Here is a 20,434-nt window from a genome sequence, read left to right on the forward strand (position 1 = left end):
CCCAAAACCATTGCACAGTAAAAAAAAAATTTTGTCTGGCAGCCTAAATTCCCCAATTCAAAGCTGCATTCCAAGGGGTTCCCTGTGCATAAACACTGAATATTTGGAGTCCATAAATCAGTTAATACACATGAGATGAGTCGATTACTAACATTATACTCCCCTTGAAGTGATGGTGTTGACTCCATCGTTAAATAGTTGCAGTGTTCTTATGGCTGTCCTATGCAACCCTGATTTTGTCCAATGCCTGCAGAAATAAGAATTTTGGCAAACGTACATTATACAATGTGCATAATAATAAACTCATTATCAATATTATCATAAAAAAGATGAAGGAATGGTGATAATATTTCCAAATCTGTGTGACTTGGAAAGTCAACTTGTCATCTGGGGGGTGAAATTTGTGGATTTTGAAGGAAGAAATCTTGGTGACTCACTGCAATGTACCTTGAAGATGTAATTGCAGCAACAGTGCCCAGGTAATGGAAGGTGGGAGCATTCAACAAGAAAACCTGAGATGCTGGGGTCTAAGTGGTGGAGAAACTCTTAATTTCTATGGATGCTGAGTGATCTACTGAGTTTCTCCAGCACTTTTGTGTAGTCCACATTTAAGGGGGTGTTTAGAAGCCAATCAAGTGGATGCTCTTGGGTTAAGAACATAAGAAATTGGAACTGGAGTAGGCCATTGGGTCCTTGCCATTCAATGAGATCATGGTTGATCTGATGATAAGCTCACCTCCATCCTTACTTCACCTACTATGTAAAAATCTATCCAACCTTGTCTTAAATATATTTACTGAGGTAGCCTCCACTGCTGCAATGGGCAGTGAATTCACCAGCCTTAGGGAAAAGCAGTTCCTCCTCATTTCGATCCTAAATCTATTACCCCAAATCCTGGGGCTATTCCTTAGTTCTCACCTCCCCCACCAATGGAAATATGCTACCAACTTTTATCTGATCTATGGCTTTCATGATTTTATACATCCTTCTAAATTCCAGCGAGGACAGTCCCAAACAACTCGACCTCTCTTCTTAGGTTAACCCCTTCATTTCTGGAATCAATCTGGTGAACCTCCTCTGGATCACCGCTAAAGCCAGTGCATCCTTCCTCAAATAAGGAGACCAGAGCTGCAGAGATTGAGTGCTTGTCTTAGACCAAGAGTATGTGGTAGCCACACTCATTCGGGCAAGTGGGATTTATTCCAGTGCATTCCCGATTCGTGCCTTCGTGACTTGACATCATAGATGCTGCAAGGGATTCAGGGAATCACCGATGAGCCACTTGATGGAAGATGCCCAGCCTCTTCTCTGTTTATATGGCTGATTACATTTTTTTGCCTCACCCTGCTTCTTGCGGATATCTGGATGGATGATTTACTTTGGCAAGGATTATTAGGTACTGATCATTATCAAGAAGCCTCGTTATATCTCTCCCTTGAGGTGGACCGTGATATAGGGTACCACCCTTGATGAGGTGTCATACATCACTCAGATTTGGAAATATTATTACTATTCCTTCATTGTTGTAATAATTTATTGTCATGCACAACTCAGGGTTAACCCCTTGAATGCCAATGAATTCATGGGTAAGCAATTAACACAAAAAGTATACACATTGAATGTCCATTGTAGAGTCGTGAGCACAAGAAACAGGCTTTTTGACCCACAATGTCCATCCTAACCCTTTATGTGTATCTACACTGCTCTCATTTCCTCTGCATTTGGTCTGCAGCCTTGGCAATTCAAGTGCATGTTTGGATCCTTCTTAAATGCTGAGAGAGGGTGAACCTAGTCTGTCGACTTACCAGGGATTACTGTTAATAACTGTAGGACATTTATCATTTCATAAATTGCCAGCAAAACTTGATTTGAAGTAAGGCGGACTGAGCAAAAGACTCAGTGTACCAGAAGAATGAGCTTTGGGGGAGGGGTCGAATAGACTGGTTCCATCACTGACTTCTGCTTTTTTAATGATTTACATCCGGCTACTACAAATTTAATTTCCCTTAGAAGGCAATCAAGCATCCAAACTCATTGGTGTTTTAAGTGCAGGAAGACTATTTCTTATATAGTACATACTGAAAGTTTAACATCAAATAAAATATTTACTTGAAAGAAAAATTACTGGAACACAGTAGTTAAACACTAAATCTGCACGCTGCTAACCTCTCAATTGGAAGACATCAATCAATTTTTATAGCACTGCACAAATGCATTCAAACAAGTTAAAAGCCCTCTTCTCAAGCACAAAGCAGACAGAATTGGCCGTGGAGTAAAATGGTAGAATCTTTCCTTTTCCTAAAATATTTCTGTTACGTGACATTTCCTGAAACTAATATAAACACCCCATCTGAACAGAATGTCCCTGGATGGCAGGGAGCATTTCCCAATCTGGAAGTCAGTCTAATGCCTACTGAGAATTACAACTGCCTCTGCACAACAAGGAGCTTTAACAAGTGATAAGCAGCCAACAATATTTTTAAAACTGCAGTTTTTTTTCCCCTTCAGAATCCAGTTAATTACTTTTGAGGTAAACAAGAAAGTCTGCAGATGCGGGGTTGAGTGCAGTGCACAAACAGGCTGGAGAAACTTAACAGGTCGTGCAGCATCCACAGGAAGTAAACGGACAGGCATGTCAGGTGGCAATGTAGTGGTTGGCCACTGGGAGGTCAACCTTACAGCAGAAAGTGGGGGGAGGGGGAAGAGAGAGAGATGGCGGTGGGGATGGGGGTGGAGAGATGGCACCACGACTCAGGCAAGCAGGCTTAAAGGGACTGAAATCAAAATGTTTCCGAAATCCAGAAGATTCCAAACAATGGCAGGTGTTAGGTCCCGACCACCTGTATTACAAGATTATGTACAATACTTTAAACAGAGGTTGATAGATTATTGAAAGATGGTGGAATCGAGGACTGTATGGAACTGACATGGGAACGGAGGCCTGAGATAGATCAGTCATGATCATATTGAATAATAGGATGAGTTTGAGGGACCAAGTACCACCCCTGATCCTATTTTCTTTTGAAATTCATCAAGAAATTCATGGCTCACAAGCCCATGCCACCTAATTACACCCATTTAACCTACAAACCCTGAATGTCTTTAGAATGTGGAAGAAAACAGGAGGAGTAAACCCACGCAGACACGGGGAAAATCATACAAACTCGTAGCAGACAGCGCTGGTTTCTATCTTTGCACTAACCGCTTGCATACTAGATTCAAGATTCCTTTGCCATGTAATAGTGAAGAACATGTAATATTACACAAAATTGCCTTCTGCCTGCTGTAAGGCAGTCAGAGATCCATTAGTGCCACTCAGCATCCCTAACAGTAAGAGAAACAAATGAAAGTCCCTTCAGAGTCCCTGAGTGTCCATGAAATAACCTTCAGTGTTCCCACAGCTTCTTCAGCCGTACAGACCCCTATTCCATCTGTTGGCAACCCACACTCCAGATCCAAAGCTCCAACACAATCGTGAAACCTGTGCCGAAGCCCTTCAGGAGCCTTTCTTGCCTAACCATGTTTTGTCATGTTCTTGCAAGTTTGGGTATCTGATTGAACGTTGAATTAAGGTGTTGGCGTTGAGAAACTGAAATAGTATGAGGAAGCACCTCTTTCAACAGCAGGGTTATTGTGGAAATATAAGAACTTGGCGGTACAACTCTGGGATGTTGGAAATGCCGGCATCTGGTTCGGGAGGAACCAGCATGACCACAAGATGGAGGAGAATAGATAATAAAAGAGTAATAGATCATCCAGCAAGGAAAAATGCCCTTCATCATATTGAGTCTACACAAACCATTAACCACTAGTTTTCAATAATCCCACATTAATCCTGCTTTTTTTATGCTCACATTCTCATCAACTCTACCCATTAGGGGAAATCCTGCATGAGGATTCCCTCAGAATCAGAATCAAAATTTATTGTCATGAACAAGTCATGAAATTCGGTGGTTTGTGCCAGCATCATAAATTATAAACCAACTTAAAACAATAAATATATATTAAAAAAATAAAGAATAGAGCACGAAACGTAAGGCAGTGTCTTTGGTTCATTGATTATTCAGGAATCTGATGGCAGCGGGGAAGAAGCTGCCCTTGTGCCGCTGAGGGCTCGTCTTCAGTCCCCTGTACCTTTTGTCCAATGGTAGCAAAGTAAAGAGGGCATTGCCTGGGTGGTGGGGGTCTTTGAGGATAGAGGCTGCATTTTTAAGACACCGCCTCATTTAGATGTCCTCGATGGAGTGAAGTCTGGTGCCTGTGATGTCACAGGCCGAGTTAACAACCCTCTCGAATTTTTTCCTGTCCTGAGAGTTGTCGCCTCCATACCAGATAGTGATGCAACCAGCCAGAATGTTCTCCATGGTACCCCTGCAGAAGTTTATGAGTGTCTTTGGTGACATATCAAATCTCCTCAGACATATCACAAAGTCTAGCCACTGATGAGCCTTCTTTGTGATTGCTTCAACCTGGAGGCTCCAGGACAGATCCTCGGAGATGTTGACACCCAGGAATTGGAAGTTCTTGACCCTCTACGCTGCTGAGTCTTCAATTAGGACAAGGTCGTGTTCCCATGACCTCCTCCTGAAGTCCACAATCATCTCCCTGATTTTGATAACTTTGAGCGCAAGATGTTGCACTTCTAAATTTTGAATTTTCTCCCAATCCAAATAATAACCTGCCCTTTTATTCCTTCTGCCAAAGTGCATGACGATACACCTTCCAACATTGATTTCATTTGCTATTATCAAAGTCTCTCTGCAGCCTCTTCATTTTCTCATTTCTCCCAACTTTGTAACATCTACACACTTAGTTACCATGTTATTTATTCTGCAATCCATATCATTAACATACAGCATTAAAAAGACGCAGCCCCAACACTGACCCTTGGGGAATAACACTGGTAACTGTTACGAGCCCAAAAGACCCCAGAACCCAGCAGCAATAGATATTCACCAAGACATATGGTTACTTAAGCACAAGTTGGTTTTAATGATCTTTAAGCATGAAAACACACTTTAACTTATCATTATTGACTTAACTAGCCTAACTTAACCTGCTTCTAATTCTAAGCGTACGTGTATGTAATGTGTGTGTAAGTTCAGAAAAGTTCTTTGGTTCACCATCCAATCTCACTTCTCATTCCTCCAATTCACTGGTTGCAGGCAATTCTTATTCTGTGTACAGAATTTAACATTTTTAAAGTTCACCAGGCTTTGGTGCTTGAAAGGTAAATGGTTACCACTCAGGAAATTTCTTGTCGGTTTTCAGAGAGAGATTTGTTGTTCGATGGACACCCAGTGTCTTGCCAAAGAAACTTTTCCCCTCAGGGTTTTCCAAATGATAACCTCTTTCTTTCAGGTCACCACAGAGTGCCTTTTTGTTTCTCTTATTCCAAATGAAGCATTAGACATCCAGTCCTCTCCTCTTGCATGAACAACAAGGACTTTGACCAGGCTGAACTAAGCCCTCAAAACCCGTCTTCCAAATGGGGTTTTCCACAAGCTTGCCAGCTTGTCCTGTTCCAGTCCCAGCTGCTGCTGACTGTAAAACTATAGAAGTGATCTCTCTCTCTCTCTCCCTCTCTCCCTGTTTGACCCTCTCTGTTTGCAAAACAACATGGTCCTCTTATAACAGCAAGTTCCCCTCCAGACTGTCTGCGGCTCTGACAAGCTCGCTCATCTGTTGCCTTTTTGTAAACAACAATCCATTGGTGAAGTCTCTTGGGAACCCTTCAAAACTTTTGCAAAGGTTCTGAGGCCCCGGCCTGTCTAGCATGAGCAAAGCTCCAATATTTTAAATAAGATCTCTTTTAAAGTGTTTGTATGTGACCTACACTAACAAACCCTGCCCCAATTTATCTCCCAAAAACATCTCTATATTCTGTCGCATAGCACAGCCAACCAGAATGGGATCATTTTATTCCCACTCTCTGTTTCCTGCTGATCAGCCAATGCCCTACCCCATACTAGTATCTTTCTTGTAATTCCATAGGCTCTCATCTTGTTAAGCAGTCTCATGTATGGCATCCTGTCAAAAGCCTTTTGAAAATCCAAATATACACTATCCATTGCATCTCATTTCTCTGACCTGCTTTTGGTTTCCTCAAAATATTGTAGTACATTTGTCAGGCAAGATTTTTCCATGAAGGAAACCATGTTTACTTCGGCCTTTCTTGTCATGCACCTCCAGATACTCTGTAATCTCATCCTTGACAGTTGATTTCAATAACTTCCCAGCCACCAAAGTTACGCCAACAAGTCTATCATTTCCTTTCTGTTGCCTCCTTCCCTTTTTAAATATTGGTGACCTTTGCAATCTTCCAGTCCTCCTCTGGAACCATGCCAGAATCTCTTGATTCTTGAAAGATCATTACTAATCCCTCCACAATCTCCATAGCTACTTTTTCAGAACTCGAGGGTGCATTTCATCTGGACTGGGAGACTTAGACCATTCCATTTCCCAAGCACCTTCTCGCTGCTGATTATGATTCCTTGCGCTTCTCTTTCCCATCACCCTTGAACGTCTGGAATACTTCTAATGTCTTCACAGTGAAGACTGACGTAAAATACTCATTCGTTTCCTCTGCCACATTCTTGTTTCCCATCACAATTTTTCCAAATTTTCTGTCAGCTTTTAGTATCCTTTTTTGATATTATGTGCGAGCTTCCTTTCAAAGTTCGTCTTTTCCTTTTTAGTTGCCTTTTGTAACCTTCTAAAAGATTCTCAGTCCTTTAACTTGCCACTTTTTTTTGCTTCCTTATATGCTCTTTTGCTTTAACTTTTGCTCTGACTTCTCTTGTCAACCACAGCTGTGTTACTTTTCCATTCAGATATTTCTTCTTTTTTGCAATATACCTGGCCTGCGCCTTCTTGGAGAAACTCCAGCCATTACTCCTTTGGCAACCTCCATGCTCGTGTGCCCTTTCAATCAACTTTTGCAACTTTCTATCTCGTACCTCTCTCCTACCCTTTATTTCCGCTGGTATACTGATGCTTCTGATTTTAGTTTCTTCTCCTCAAACTGCAAGGCATTTTAAAAATCATATTATGATTACAGGTTTTTAAGGATTACAGGAGGTTATGGAAGTGCAGGAGCAGTGGCAATGGAGGCATTGGTGGAATCCAAAGACATCCCATGTCTCTGGAAAGACTCTCTCTTGCTTCCTTTTCTCTTCTCGGTCGGGACACCAGAATCGTGGTACCTCTTTGTGCGCCTTTACAAGCAAACAGAAGTATACAAATTTTGTGTATGGTGGTGGTAGAGGCTGGAACTATAGGGGCATTTAAGAGACGCTTCGACGGGGACATGGATGAAAGAAAGATAGAGGGTTATGAGGTAGGGAGAATTTTTGTTTTTTCTGAGAGGTATTTATGGGTTGGCACAACATCATGGAGCAAAGAGCCTGTACTGTGCAATATTGTGCACCTGAGCCTCAGTTCTGAAGAAACAAGCAAGTTGAAGGAGGGAAGTAAATTTTGGATCGAATATTTCTCAGTCAGGACGGGACAGGAAAAGTTGGAATGAACTCAGTCTGATGTCAGTGGTTTGTTTGGTGCTACCTTCCAGCATTCCAAACTGGATGTGTGCAGATCGCCAGGGAGGGCTTCTGTAAACAAAGATTAGAAAACTGAACATCAGAGGCTAAAGTGGAATGACGGAACGAAGAGGCCACAGCAGAATTTGCTCTGTTGCTTGAGTCATATCCCATAAAGTGGGAGCATTTCCTCTATTGTTTCTACAGAATTTGTTCTTAAAATAAAAGTATTGATATGAATAATGTAAGGAGACATTTCTGTCTCCTTCCCTTTTTGGATTCCAAAATAGAAGGCAAAGCTCCCTGCATTGACCAATTCAGGGCATGTCAAATTGTAATATTTGAGTTATATTTTTTACAAATGCCAAACCCCCATTTTCTGTTTCACCTAAGAGCCAATAAGCCTTTCACTGATCTCAAGCTCTTAAAATAATGACACTGATTTTACACATAATCAGAGAATACACTGACTCATTTCTTTCTGCGCAAAATGGAGTTGACTTTCTTTATTCTCTTTAGACACAACGCAGCATTCTTCAGCTTCCCAAACACCAGCCCGCCAAACCCTTCTGACCTTCTCACTGGCTGACATTCTCACTCTCCCGTGTCTAAGATTCATCACCTGTATGTTGACTGCTTCTCATGAATGCTATTACTCCTGCAAGTCACTTTGGTTATGTCATCAGCGGCGACTGCACCACTCCCGACGCGGGTAAGTACGCCACCGTGACACTCTCTTGATTTGGAATAATTAAAAGTTTTACCTCAAGGTGTGGATGTTACATTCTAACTACTTTCTTTTGCACGTTGCATCTTCCAACATACAAGTTCAAGTTCAAAAATTTGTCGTCACATGTAAAACAATATGATCCTGTCCCGTCACCGTGGACCAAATAGCATTTTCTTGCTGTAATTTCAAACATTCAATGCTTTGTGAGCAGACCAGTGGAGATCCCACACATAGAGAGCCAGAGAGTAACAGCACAAAAACGCAGAGTTACAGAGAGAGATCATTTGGTGCAGAGCAAAGTTCAATAAAGTCACCCAAGTTTAGCTAGTGATTTCAATGAAGGTTTGTTTAAATCTTGAAAGGGAAGCCCGTCCATCCAATTCTAAAAGCAGACAAGCCCGTGATTATCCTGCCCTCCATCTGCAGTTGCTGGTGATCGATAGCCCGTATCTGTCAATGTGCTGCAGGTCCCTCTGACTCAAAAAATTCAAGGGATGAGAGTGCCCGGGATGTTGATGTGTTTGACTGTCTTGCTGCCTGATTAATTTCTGGCTTGTGGGAATTACAGTGGTGGCGCTGGACGTCAGAAGTTGGAACTCAGCATCCCTTGTGTACGCTGAGCCAATCCTCTTGCATCAGGCTGATGTCTGTTGGAGATTTGAGTGAAAATCATAAAAAAAAACAGTAGATGTTTGAAATATGAAATAAAAGCAGAAAATGCAGGAAAAAAAATGATCAGGCGAGTAGGAAAAGTAGTTAATATTTCAGGTCCAAGGCCCATGAACAATATCCATCATCATATTTTCTGAGCTAATTTGTTTGTCCTTTTTTTTGCACCCAGTGCTTTTGGTCAGGAGCTGCAAGGTTTTCCAGGGAAACTGTTGATATGGCCACTTTGTTCCTTTGGTAGATAAGCTTGAGTTCAGGGTAACAGCGGCTGTGTCGAACTGTGGCAGAGGTATGCACGGTGCTCTCTGTCACCTAGACACATGGTGCCACACTTCGTCTGCAGCGGGCAACCTCTGTTCTTCTCGGTGAATTTACAATGCTGGCAGAGCTAATGGGATGCCTCCCACGTCAGTTCAATTGTGAGAGGGAATCTATGCAGAAGTCTAGTCTGCGGTAAATATGAACAAGCAGTATGCATTTATTGCTGAGCTAAAACAATATGATCCTGTCCCGTCACCGTGGACCAAATAGCATTTTCTTGCTGTAATTTCAAACATTCAATGATCATTTTAGTGGCTGTTTCTATTGGCAGGAGAATGATCTAACACCACCATCATTCAGTCTTCAGCCATTAAAGCCCATTTCCACTTACTGACCTCTGAAGGATAGGCCACATTATTTCTGTGCTGGACTCCAGATTTCCTAAGTCATCACCATATCCTGAGTTCCAATATTGGCAAGGGATTACCAAATGGATGTCATTGTCTGATCATGGTACAAAGGCAGACTTGAAGACAACACCTGCAAAAATGCCCTCCAGTCTTGGACAACATTTTCTACTCCCTTGCCGATTTTTGGGAGATGATTCAGGGATGTTCCTTGAAGCATAACTCACGGGAATCCCTGAACCAAGCCCATATAAGAAGTGGAAGGAGCATTTGGACTGGCATGAAGAGCCAATTATTGGGGTACATGCAAAAGGCCAGCATAAGCCAGAAAAGGAATGTACCACCTCCCAAACTTCACAAACTCTTATCAAGTAGGTCCTGAGGGTTAGGGTTGAACACAAGGATTGATCTCATCAGCCACCTCAGACCCAGTAGAATTGGAGCTGAAGCAAGACTTCCTCAACCCAGAGGAACTGTTGGAGAGGAAGAAGATTTTAGAAGTCAAAGTCTCTGGAGCATTGGAGGCTGAGAGGAGACCTGATACAAGTTATAAAATTAAGAAAGACATAGACTGGGTCAACAGTCAGAATCTTTTTTCCCCAGGGTAGTGATGGAAACAGCTATGATAATCGCATTTACAAGACATCTAGGTCAACGCATGAATATACAGAGAAAAGGGGGTTTTGTGTTTTAGTTTAATTTGAACATTGTGGGCAGACAGTTCTGTTCATGTCATGTCCTATGTTAAGATTATGTAAAGCAACCACCTCCTCTTCACACGATCGTGGGTATCTTGTGGCTATCATCTGCTTGTCCCTATTTGCTCAGTGCAAACCCCATTTCTTTTCACCCAGTCTTTTTACGCAAGTGCCCTCTGCCACCCGATCGTGGCTTCATTCCCTTTCCTATTTACTTTCCTTCATTGTATTCCCAGTTCCTTTTTGTGAGGCTGCTAAGGGGGAGTGATGTCAAAGTGCCACAGAGGTGGAAATATGGAAATGAATGGGCACGAAACTAAGGGTGGGAAAGGACTTTGAACAGTTTTTAAAAAATAATTTGTTGTGAATAAAGTCTATTTTTGGTTTTAAAAAAAAGTGTGTGCTGAGAGACACACTGGAACTTGGTGCAGCCAATGCGAGGGCACTGCAGGGAAGGACAATAGTCTAGGGTTCTTCTGTCACTGGGCATTGAAAGGCTGAGACCGAGGGGAAGCCCCTCAAAAAAGAGAGGGGAGAGTAATGACAAGGTGCCGCAGTCGTACCATTAGTATAAATAGGAAAAGCGTGCAATGATGAGAATATATGGACATAACACTAAAGGTGGGAAGAGATTTTGAACAGTTTTTTAAAAATAACTTATTGTGAAAAAGTCTATTTTTGGTTAAAAACTACGACACTGAGGGTACAAGGAGATATTGAATGGTTTCTTTTATAAATAATTTATTGTGTTTAAACTCTATTTTTTGCTTAAAAAAGTGGTGAACTTGCATCCATCATCTATCTATTCAGGCATTGTATTCCAAATCATAAAATTCCCTTTGTGTATGAAAGAAATTCACATTATTTTCCCCATTGACTCTTTTGCTGGTTTCCTCAACCCCGTGAACCCTGTTTCTGGCCAGGGAAAACAGTTTCCCTGTAATTTGGGTGTGATGTGCGGCACAAACATCGTGGGACAGAGGGGCAGTTCTTGAGCTGCACTGTTCAGTGTTCTATTTACTCTGCCAAAGCTATTCATAATTTTGAATCCCACAATTAAATAATTTCCTAACCATAACTGATGGACACAACCACAAGATTCCTAATGTTAGAGATTCAAATCATTACATTACCATGAAAGTTTATGTTAGATGTGATCTTCTTCTCTAGCTGCATGTGGTGGCATTTAGCTAAGAGATACTCTGAAGCGAAAGTCTTCTCACGTACAAAATTAAAACTTCGACCAACCACAAGCAACCTGAAATCCAGCCCAAGCAGCTTTTCCTCATCTGCACCGACCTGTCTTCTGCTTCTATAATGACATCAAGTCGAGTTCAACTTTATTATCATCCAATTGTACAAGTACCACCTGATGAAAAAGCATTCTCCGGTCCTCAGTGCAGAGCATGCAGACATTACACACATACAGGCAAACAGTACATACTCAGGACAAATATACATATATAAATATAAGTAAGTAAATAAATAAATATTATGTCAGATTTGACATCTGAGCCTGAGAAAGGTGTTCTATATCTAGAGGATTTTTTTTGTTTCACACGCTCTCAATGGGATGACGTCACTGCCTTTCCACAGTACTGAGCAAGGATTGAAGGTGACACTCCAGGAAAATGGTCCCGAATCTGAGACATTCCCTTGTGGTGTATCACATCTAAAACCAAGCCTACTTGTCTGCTCCTGGCCATGTGTCAACACAGCCTCAAAGTGAACTGGCAGGCAAGGCATGATGTGACCCTGAACACTTTGGCAGAACGTAGGCCAAACTCAACCTTGGAACATGATGTTGAGTTCATTTGAGGTCAGATAGAGTAATCTGTCTCTGCAGGAAAGGAGTAAGAGAGAAATGGAAGGTGGAGAGAGAACATGTGAGAATTGGATAGGGCAATGGAGCACCTTACAATTGAGGAATGACTAGGCGCCCTCTTTAGGATAGAATGGATGTCCTCCTAGTAACCTAAATGTATCTTCAGGGCAGTGTCACCAACTATTTAGACTATTAGCATTCCACTCAATAATTAAGTATACAAGTGACTGAATGTAGCACATCTTTAGCTTCTGAACTCCAGCATTGAATGTCAATGACCTGTTGGCAGGGACGAGGCACCAAGGCCTGCAGTTTGATGGGAGTGGCAGGGTCTTTCAGTGTGAGGGTGGGAACTGGGACCTGCAGTTGACAGGATGGGCCAGGTGGGTGGGTAAACATTTGTAATGCTAGGTTGATGGATGTGCTGGTCAGGGCTGTTGCAGGATCGAGGGCGGTGGGCAACAGTTCAAGGGTGTATCTCAGGTGATTTCAGGTCTGCTGGAGTTAATTGCAATGGCGAGCAAGGGATGGAGAGGAATTGCATCAGGCATTATCAGGGAGATAAAACTAAAAGTGCTTGGTTGAATATTTGAAATGAGGTGAAAGATTTAGAAGGGGGTCATTGTTATATTTCAATCTAGAAAAGAATGCAAGGAAAGTAAACATACAGAGCAGTAACAGACCATTCTGCCCCACGAGCCCTCACCATCCAAATACACCATGTGACCAATTAACCTTCTAACCCTGTTCATCTTTGGGATGTGAGACAAAACTGGAGCACATGGAGGAAGCCCATGTAGACATGGGGAGTACATATAAACTCCTTACAGGCAGCGCTGGATTTGAACTTGAGTCGCTGACACTGTAATAGCATTGCCCCAACTGCTACACTAATCGTGCTACCCATATTGGCCTTACTCTTTAAACAGGAAGCTGAACCGGATAAATGTTTCAAAGTTGTGAGTTCAGACATCATGGGACGAAGAAGGCACCGAGGTGAAAGAGGAATGAAAAGGCACCAGGGCAGTGCAATTTGCTTCATCTCTCTGCATTATCATTCATGTTAACATTACTTATTGTGTGCAGCTATGGAGAGTTTGAGAATTTATTAGACGTCCATTAACTGGAAGATGAGGTACCTTTCCCATGACACTTTCTGAAATTGAGCTTACACAAGAACATGCTTTGTGTGAGATCAAGCATCAAACTATCTGTGCTATTTACAGAGCAGACAATAAATCCTTGATTATAATTAGATGATCAACAGCTGACAATTAAAATATATTGAAAAATTAATAAAATAGAATCTGTTTCCCTATGAATTAATGTTGAGCAAGTCTTGGTGTGTCTCCTGTATGTGGGACAAACTTCTGCAGAATCCATTTGAAGCCCATCCATTTCAATGAAGATAATATCCAAGTGCTTAACTCATTCCAGAAAATATCTGCTGCCCTCCATATCTTTCAGATTTATAGATTATTGTACAAGAATTGATGGGTCAAATGGCCTCCTTACCCACTAATCATTCTGTGATGCTTTACTCACACTGTTACTTTCAGAATGTATCTGGATCAGAAAAAATATGGGGGGAGCTGATGGCAAGGTGGAAAAAAAAATTGGATGAAGTTAAGGTGAGGTTAAAAATGGGTATTTGATGGTCAGTGTGGAGAAGTCAAGTTTATTGTTATCCGATTGTAACAAGTACAACACGATAAAACAACATTCTCCGGTCCTTGGCGCAAAGCCTGCAGACGCACAACTAGATATTGCACAGAAACAGACAAACAATAAGTATGCAGGACCAGTATTCATAAATACGAATAAATAAATAGATTTTGTTTCATAAATATGAGGGTCTTGGAAAAAGCTGGCAGTACATTCACCAGCCCATTTTCTCTTTGAACCTGGAACCGAAGGCTGGAGAAACTCCGCTGGTCAAACAGTGGACTTGATGGAGCAAAGACAAAGATACATAACCAATCTTTTGGGCTTGAGCCCTTCATCGAGGTACACTGTTTGACCAGCTGAGTATCTCCAGCCTTGTGATCTTTAACCACGGCATCTGTTGACTTTTCATGCTTTCCTTCTCTTTGCACCTGCTGGCATCTTGAGGCCCTGATGTTCCGTGTCTGTGCTGCACTGTGAAAACTTTAATTCAGGCTACTTGCACAGCAGCTTGTGTTGGACAGCTAATGATTGGGGGGATTTTGGTTCATGTCAATTTCTCCATTTTGACTCAGACTTTGCAGCTTCACTTTTATTTGGACTGCAGAATGGATGATTAAATTGGATGTAGTACAAATATTTTAAAATTGGCTTTTTTATAAATCTGCATTTTATAAATATGGTGATTTAGGCTTTAAATTCCTTGGTGTAAAAATTGTGTGTGTTCCACTGAAGTTTTAGTGACTTCTAAATTTAAGGGCTTCAGGAAAATATGTGAATATTTTATTTTGAGCACAGAATTTCTTCGAGACAGGCCGATGAAGGCCAAGTCCAAATTTAAAACTAAAGTTAAAATTCATCTCCTAGCCTGAAAGTGGAGACTCTAGCTTGGGGAATGGTCCACAGATACTGGCAGAACTCCAGTAAGTCCATCAGTGTGATTTTTAAGTGATCTGCTGAGTAATTAACTGACTGAATTTTAATGGCAACAAAACTGTACTGTTGTTTCATAGAGATTGTGATCTACAATTACAAGACCCTTCTCTAACATTGTGCTGTGTATTCACTATTGATCAGCTACAGTTCCTTGCAGCTATTAGACCAACAACTGTGATCTTGGCAGACAACACTTTGAGGAACATACAACAGCACTTTTCTTGCCATTGTAGAGTATTTGCTATTTTTAATAAATGAATGTTGCATTGATTATAGCTAGGGTTTGATGAAGATTGCTTATTACTTTGGAAAAAAAATTCTTCAAAGTTGGCAAGGTTTAAAGAGAATTGATAGTGGAGCAGTAATATTCAAGATTCTTTTACTGTCATGTAATAAAACAAAGATTGTAATAGTACATGAAATTTCCTGTAGTCTATCGTAAGGCAGAAAAAAATTGCCTTCAGCAGAACTTGCCTGGCACCCTTATAGTTAGAGAAAGAGAAGCAAAAGAGAGTTCTCAGAGTCACTGAGTATCCATGGATTCATCTCCAGTGCTCCCACAGCCTCTGCACAGACTTCAGTCCAAACCTTCGGCAACCTGAGCTCCAGATCCAAACCTCTGAGAAGATTAGGAAGCCCCCGTCAGCACCCTCCTGCATCTCGATTCCAATACCTAGTACCTCTTCAGCCACTCTCCAACTGTCTGCACCCTGGTGCAAGTCCCTTGACCGGAGCCACCAGCCCGCGCGAGCTCCTTGCCTCAAATCTCCTGCAGTACAGTAATTTCTTAATAAACACGATTTATACTTTAATTTAAGTAGCACCCAAAATCACACGGAACCTTTCTGCTTCTCTGATATTCTCTTTGTACTTTAAGGTAAAACTTCAACCCTCAGTTTTGTATTCACTGACATACAAAAATATTTTCTCTGTGCCTACGCCATCAAACCTTTTCCATAATCTTAAAATCCTACTTGAGGTAGGAAATATATTTGCAAGGTCAGGTGAAGTAGAAGGAGAGGAACGCCAAAGGACTTACAGATGCTGTAAGTCTGAGACCTAAAGCAAAAAATGCTGGAAGTTCTCGGCAGTGCATGGAGTTTCAGGAGGGAAATGGTTTAGGTTGGTAACCTCTTGTGGGTCTGGTGAAATTTAAAAAATGCACTGGTGTGGTGAAAAGGGGAGGACAAAAGGAAGGTCTGTAATAGGATGGAGACCAAAAAAGAATAATTAATTAAAATAGTAACTCCATGGGGGTGAAAGGAGCAGCATGTATAAACAATGAAGTTTGGTACCACTTTAAGAATGGTAGCAGGTGACCAGTTACCCTCTGAGCATTGACACATGTTTCAATATAACTTTGCCTGTTCTAAGAGCTTCTTGCCCCATTTCCTGTTGAAATGCCACCGCTTGGGAAATTTATCCTGGCCCACATGTCACCCTGAGTATGGAATTCGTATCTTCCACCCATAAAATTTTTATCAGAAAACATATTGGTGTTGGCAGTGCTCAATAAAGATGGAAGCTTCTTCTGTGAACTGGTAAATGTGGGTCACAGATCCCTTCATCTGTGAGCCTGACTGATCTTGGGAGCTTAGGTGGCCACCTGTATCTTGGGTGGTATTGGACTTACTTCATTATGGCAAAGTTGTTCCAGGAGCCCCATGTACCCCGACACCCCTCACCACCCTGCTTATCCTCTCCCTCTTCCTTCAATATTCTCACTTATCTCCACTGCCCCCTATGCTGATGACTTGTTATTAGTATTTACCTGCACATAGATCATTGGAGAGGGTAAGGTGCAACCCTTGATGGTGGTTTCTTGAAGCAAGGATGGTCCAATTGAATGATTTCTTATGAAGCTGCCACTTTGTGGTATTACCGCCATATGTTGAATTCATTCAGCATGCCGAAACGGCTAAGGGTCTAATTTCTAGGTGCTTGCGTCTGGGAGAAACTGCCTGCCTGTGGGTTGTAGAAACTCATTAAGGAAGGGCTGCTTTTGCAATGTCATGTGTTCAAATAACCAGCTCTCCTCCAGCATCCGAGTGAATTAAGGAAAGAGATACTGAGAAATAACGTCAGAAATACTAGGTGAACAAAATACAGACTGGAGGGTATGGGTGGGAACAAAAATATCTGGCGTACTAAAGCAGATTGGTTATTTAAAATTACTCAGGAAAGTTAAATGACTGATGGAAATCTATAATGTAAAAGGAGAAGAATCCTCGTGTAGCCTCTTATGTCATCTTAATTAAATGTCTAATACATTGGAAACTTAATTAACTGTGTGGTTATTATACAGACAAGCAGCACAAGCTCCTTAGCCAAAAGTTAATAATCCCCTGCTTTGATTAAAACCACAGTCTGGGAATGATGAACGGAGGAAAAGGGGTTGGAAGGGAGCATCTGGTAAAAAGACATCTGATGGTATGGGTACGGTCTAGTTTTCTTGCTTCTATATTACTAGCTTTCCATCTTCTTCAGGTGCCCACTTCAATGCAGCCCAATAATTCAAATATGTAAAATATCTCCATTTCCTGACAGCTTTCTGAAAAGTGACCCGAGGGATCCTCAACCCAATTCCCTCTGAGTACAAGGTGGTAACTCCTCGATGCCCCTACTTTTCACTGATTGGTTCGACTTTTCAGAGTAAAACCAAATCAAAAGAACAAAAGTGCCTCTGTTAAAGGGATTCTCAACACAATAATCTTTACTTTGGTATCCTGGGTGCTTACCCAGATTGTGGAACGTTCCTGTGTATTGGCGGGACACAAGGGCTTGATCCCCTGGGGCACCAAGTGTGAGATACAGTGACTTTATCCATGGGCAGGATCTAACCCAGATTCCCAGATGCTCCCTTTGGTTGGATAACCAGATAATTAGGACTTGGTGTACTCGTGTACAATCAAATCACCCTCAATATAATGATGCATTACTAGTTTTGAAAAATATGCAAAACAGCACGGGAACAGGGCCTTTGGGCCACAGCATCTGTGCCGAACACAGTGACAAACTAAACTAAATCTCTTCTGTCTGCGCATGAGTCATATCTCTCATATTCCGTCCATATTCATGTGTCGGTCTAAAAGCCATGCTACAATCATATGTCTTGTGATATCATATGGCGACACGGTTAGTGTAGCAATTAGCATAATGCGATCACAGCACCAGCAAACTGGGCTTGAATCCGCTGCTGACTGGCAGGATTTTGTACGGCCTCCCTGTATCCACGTGTTTTCTCCAGATGTTCCGGTTTCCTCCTACTTTGCAAAGGCATACGGGGTTAGTTAGTTATGGGCGGTAGCACAATGCCTTTACAGCGCCACTGATCGGGACCTGTATGTTCTCCCCGTGTCTGCGTGGGCTTTCCCCAGGGGCTCTGGTTTCCTCCCACCATTCAAAACATACCAGGGGTGTAGGTTAATAGGGTGTAAATTGGGCGACACAGACTTCTGGGCTGAAATGGCCTGATACCCTGTATGTTTAAATTTTTAAAAAAATCAAAGTTAATTGGTCACATGGGTGTAGATTGCAGGCATGGGCCAGAAGGCCCTGTTACCATGCTCTTACTCCAAAAAAATCTGCAGCCAACCACTATTTCAGGCATTCTATCATTCTCTCTGTGAAAAAAACTTACCCCACACATCTCCTTTAAACTTATCTCTCTCACCCTAAACACGTCCTCTCATATTTGACATTTTTATCTTGGGAAAATGATTCAGACTGTCTTTGCTTTATAATTTTATAAACCTATCAGGTCTACCCTCCTATGTTAAGGTAGGACACCGTAATAAACAGTAATATGGGAATGGACAATGATTCTAATCTATCCTATATGTTCTGGAACTGCTTTGTGGTGGATAAATATAAACATCTTTATTTTCTTGGAAATATCATTCCTCAGTATTATTCCATGCTAAATAGGAAACAATTGCCTCGACCATATGGTATTAATACATTCTCACCTGTGTTAATTAAGTGACAATTTATGTCATGTTCTGGCACATGCTTTGTATTACAACGGAAGAACACCCTCTGCCAGAGCTGCAGGATTCTCCGTAAATATCTTGTTGACATGATACTGTGGTAGAGGATGTCATCTTCAACTCTTGGGGAATATTAGGTCATTGTAGCGGCACTACAAGTTCCAGTGAGCTGGCTGCCGAAAGTCATGACGTCACAACGCGGTGACGTCATCAGGCACGTGACGCAAAGTTTTTAAAAAGGTTGCACGTGTCTGTAAAGTAAACAGTTTTGTTTGAACTTCCTCTCAACTGCGACTCATTACTCTCTCAAATTAGCCACTGTGACATCCGTGGCTACTTCATGACCATTGCTTTAGTTCACAGATGATGCTGGGTGAGATCATTTTAGCCTTAAGAGACACACGTTTTAAGGTTAACCATTAATATTGCTTGGCACAGAACCAAGAAATAAACTTTTGTAGGATGGAATATGATGACCTGATTTTTGACATGTTGTTTATGGTTGGTGGATTATTGGATTGTGATAAGGAGATCGTTGGCTGAGTTAAACCAGAGGATGATAAAGGCAAATTGGAAGGTCTTTGGCAGCGAAGGGGCTAAAATATGTGCAGAGATAAACTTGGTCAAAAGGTTGGAAGTAAGTGGGCTTGGCAATGGAAAAAATGTGGTGTTTAAATTCAATCAAGTTTCAGACTTCAACATTTATGGCCAGTTAGATGCAGAGACTGTGGAATGGGCTGGAAGAAATGTTAATGGAACAGAATTCATGGTAGACAGTGAAGATAATTCTATTAACAACACTGAATTTTCTAATTTTAGGTAGTCCCTACACCCATCTGATTCCACTGTTCCCATCTCTTCTTTACTTACTCCACTGCTAATGCCTTTCTCTCTCTCTCTCTCTCTCTCTCTCTCTCTCTCTCTCTCTTGTCCCTTTTACAATTGCGTCCCACTAAATCGGCCGTTCGGTTTCCCAGGATAGGAATGGCGCTTTTGCTGTTCACACTTGACCACTCTTAATTGGGACACTGCATGCATTCACATTGGTAAGGAGCCATCCCCCGGGTCACGACTGTTCTACCTCTACTGGTGACGTCATGACGCGTCAAGTGATGGTGAACCTGTCCTAAATCCTGATCAATGTATTATGATCTTATATTTGAACAAAATCAATCATGCCTAATTATAACATAATTAAGCTTTATGTACAGCACAGTATGAACCCTTCAGCCCCTGTTATTGTGCCAACCTATATAAACCTTTATAAGGGACCATGGGAAAGTGCTATTAATAAATAGCAATAGCAGACAATTTTTAAACAGGGTGGGAAAGTTGGTAGCACTATTCTATACAATTTATAAAAACCGTGATGTAAAAATGATGGCGGACCTGCCCTTCCAGAATGCTGTGCGACAGAGAAAGGGCTTTATGCACGAACACTAATGAAGGGGTTTCTCTGCCACATGGCATTCTAGGAAATCAGGTGTGCCATCGGTTTTTCCCACAGTCTTTATATATTGTGAGCTATAGTGCTTACAACTTTGTCCGCTATGGCTATTATTTCCTCTCTCTTTCTCTCCCACTGCGACTTTCCCACGGCAAAGTTTATACCTTCATTTTAATCTTTTCTTTCTGCACATTCCTGCACTCACACAAAATCTTGCATCATTTCTATCCCAGAATGCAATTGCCCGTTCTACACTTGCCTGAATGCAA

At 41.6% G+C, this 20,434-nt stretch overlaps 1 protein-coding gene and 1 long non-coding RNA gene across 2 annotated transcripts in view; one reads left to right on the forward strand and one right to left on the reverse strand.

The window, feature by feature from the left end:
• LOC138739530 (rho guanine nucleotide exchange factor 17-like) overlaps positions 1 to 20,434 on the forward strand; it is a 454,989-nt gene that overhangs the window by 209,244 nt on the left and 225,311 nt on the right. The gene's annotated exons all lie outside the window — the stretch shown is intronic.
• LOC138740144 (uncharacterized) lies at positions 159 to 18,965 on the reverse strand. The gene is made up of 3 exons (XR_011342701.1): positions 18,698 to 18,965; positions 16,501 to 16,694; positions 159 to 247 (listed from the first exon to the last, which is right to left on the reverse strand). It is a non-coding gene; the product is annotated as an uncharacterized lncRNA (long non-coding RNA).

Source organism: Narcine bancroftii, chromosome 7 (assembly GCF_036971445.1).
Source record: "Narcine bancroftii isolate sNarBan1 chromosome 7, sNarBan1.hap1, whole genome shotgun sequence".
Classification (NCBI taxonomy): Eukaryota; Metazoa; Chordata; class Chondrichthyes; order Torpediniformes; family Narcinidae; genus Narcine; species Narcine bancroftii.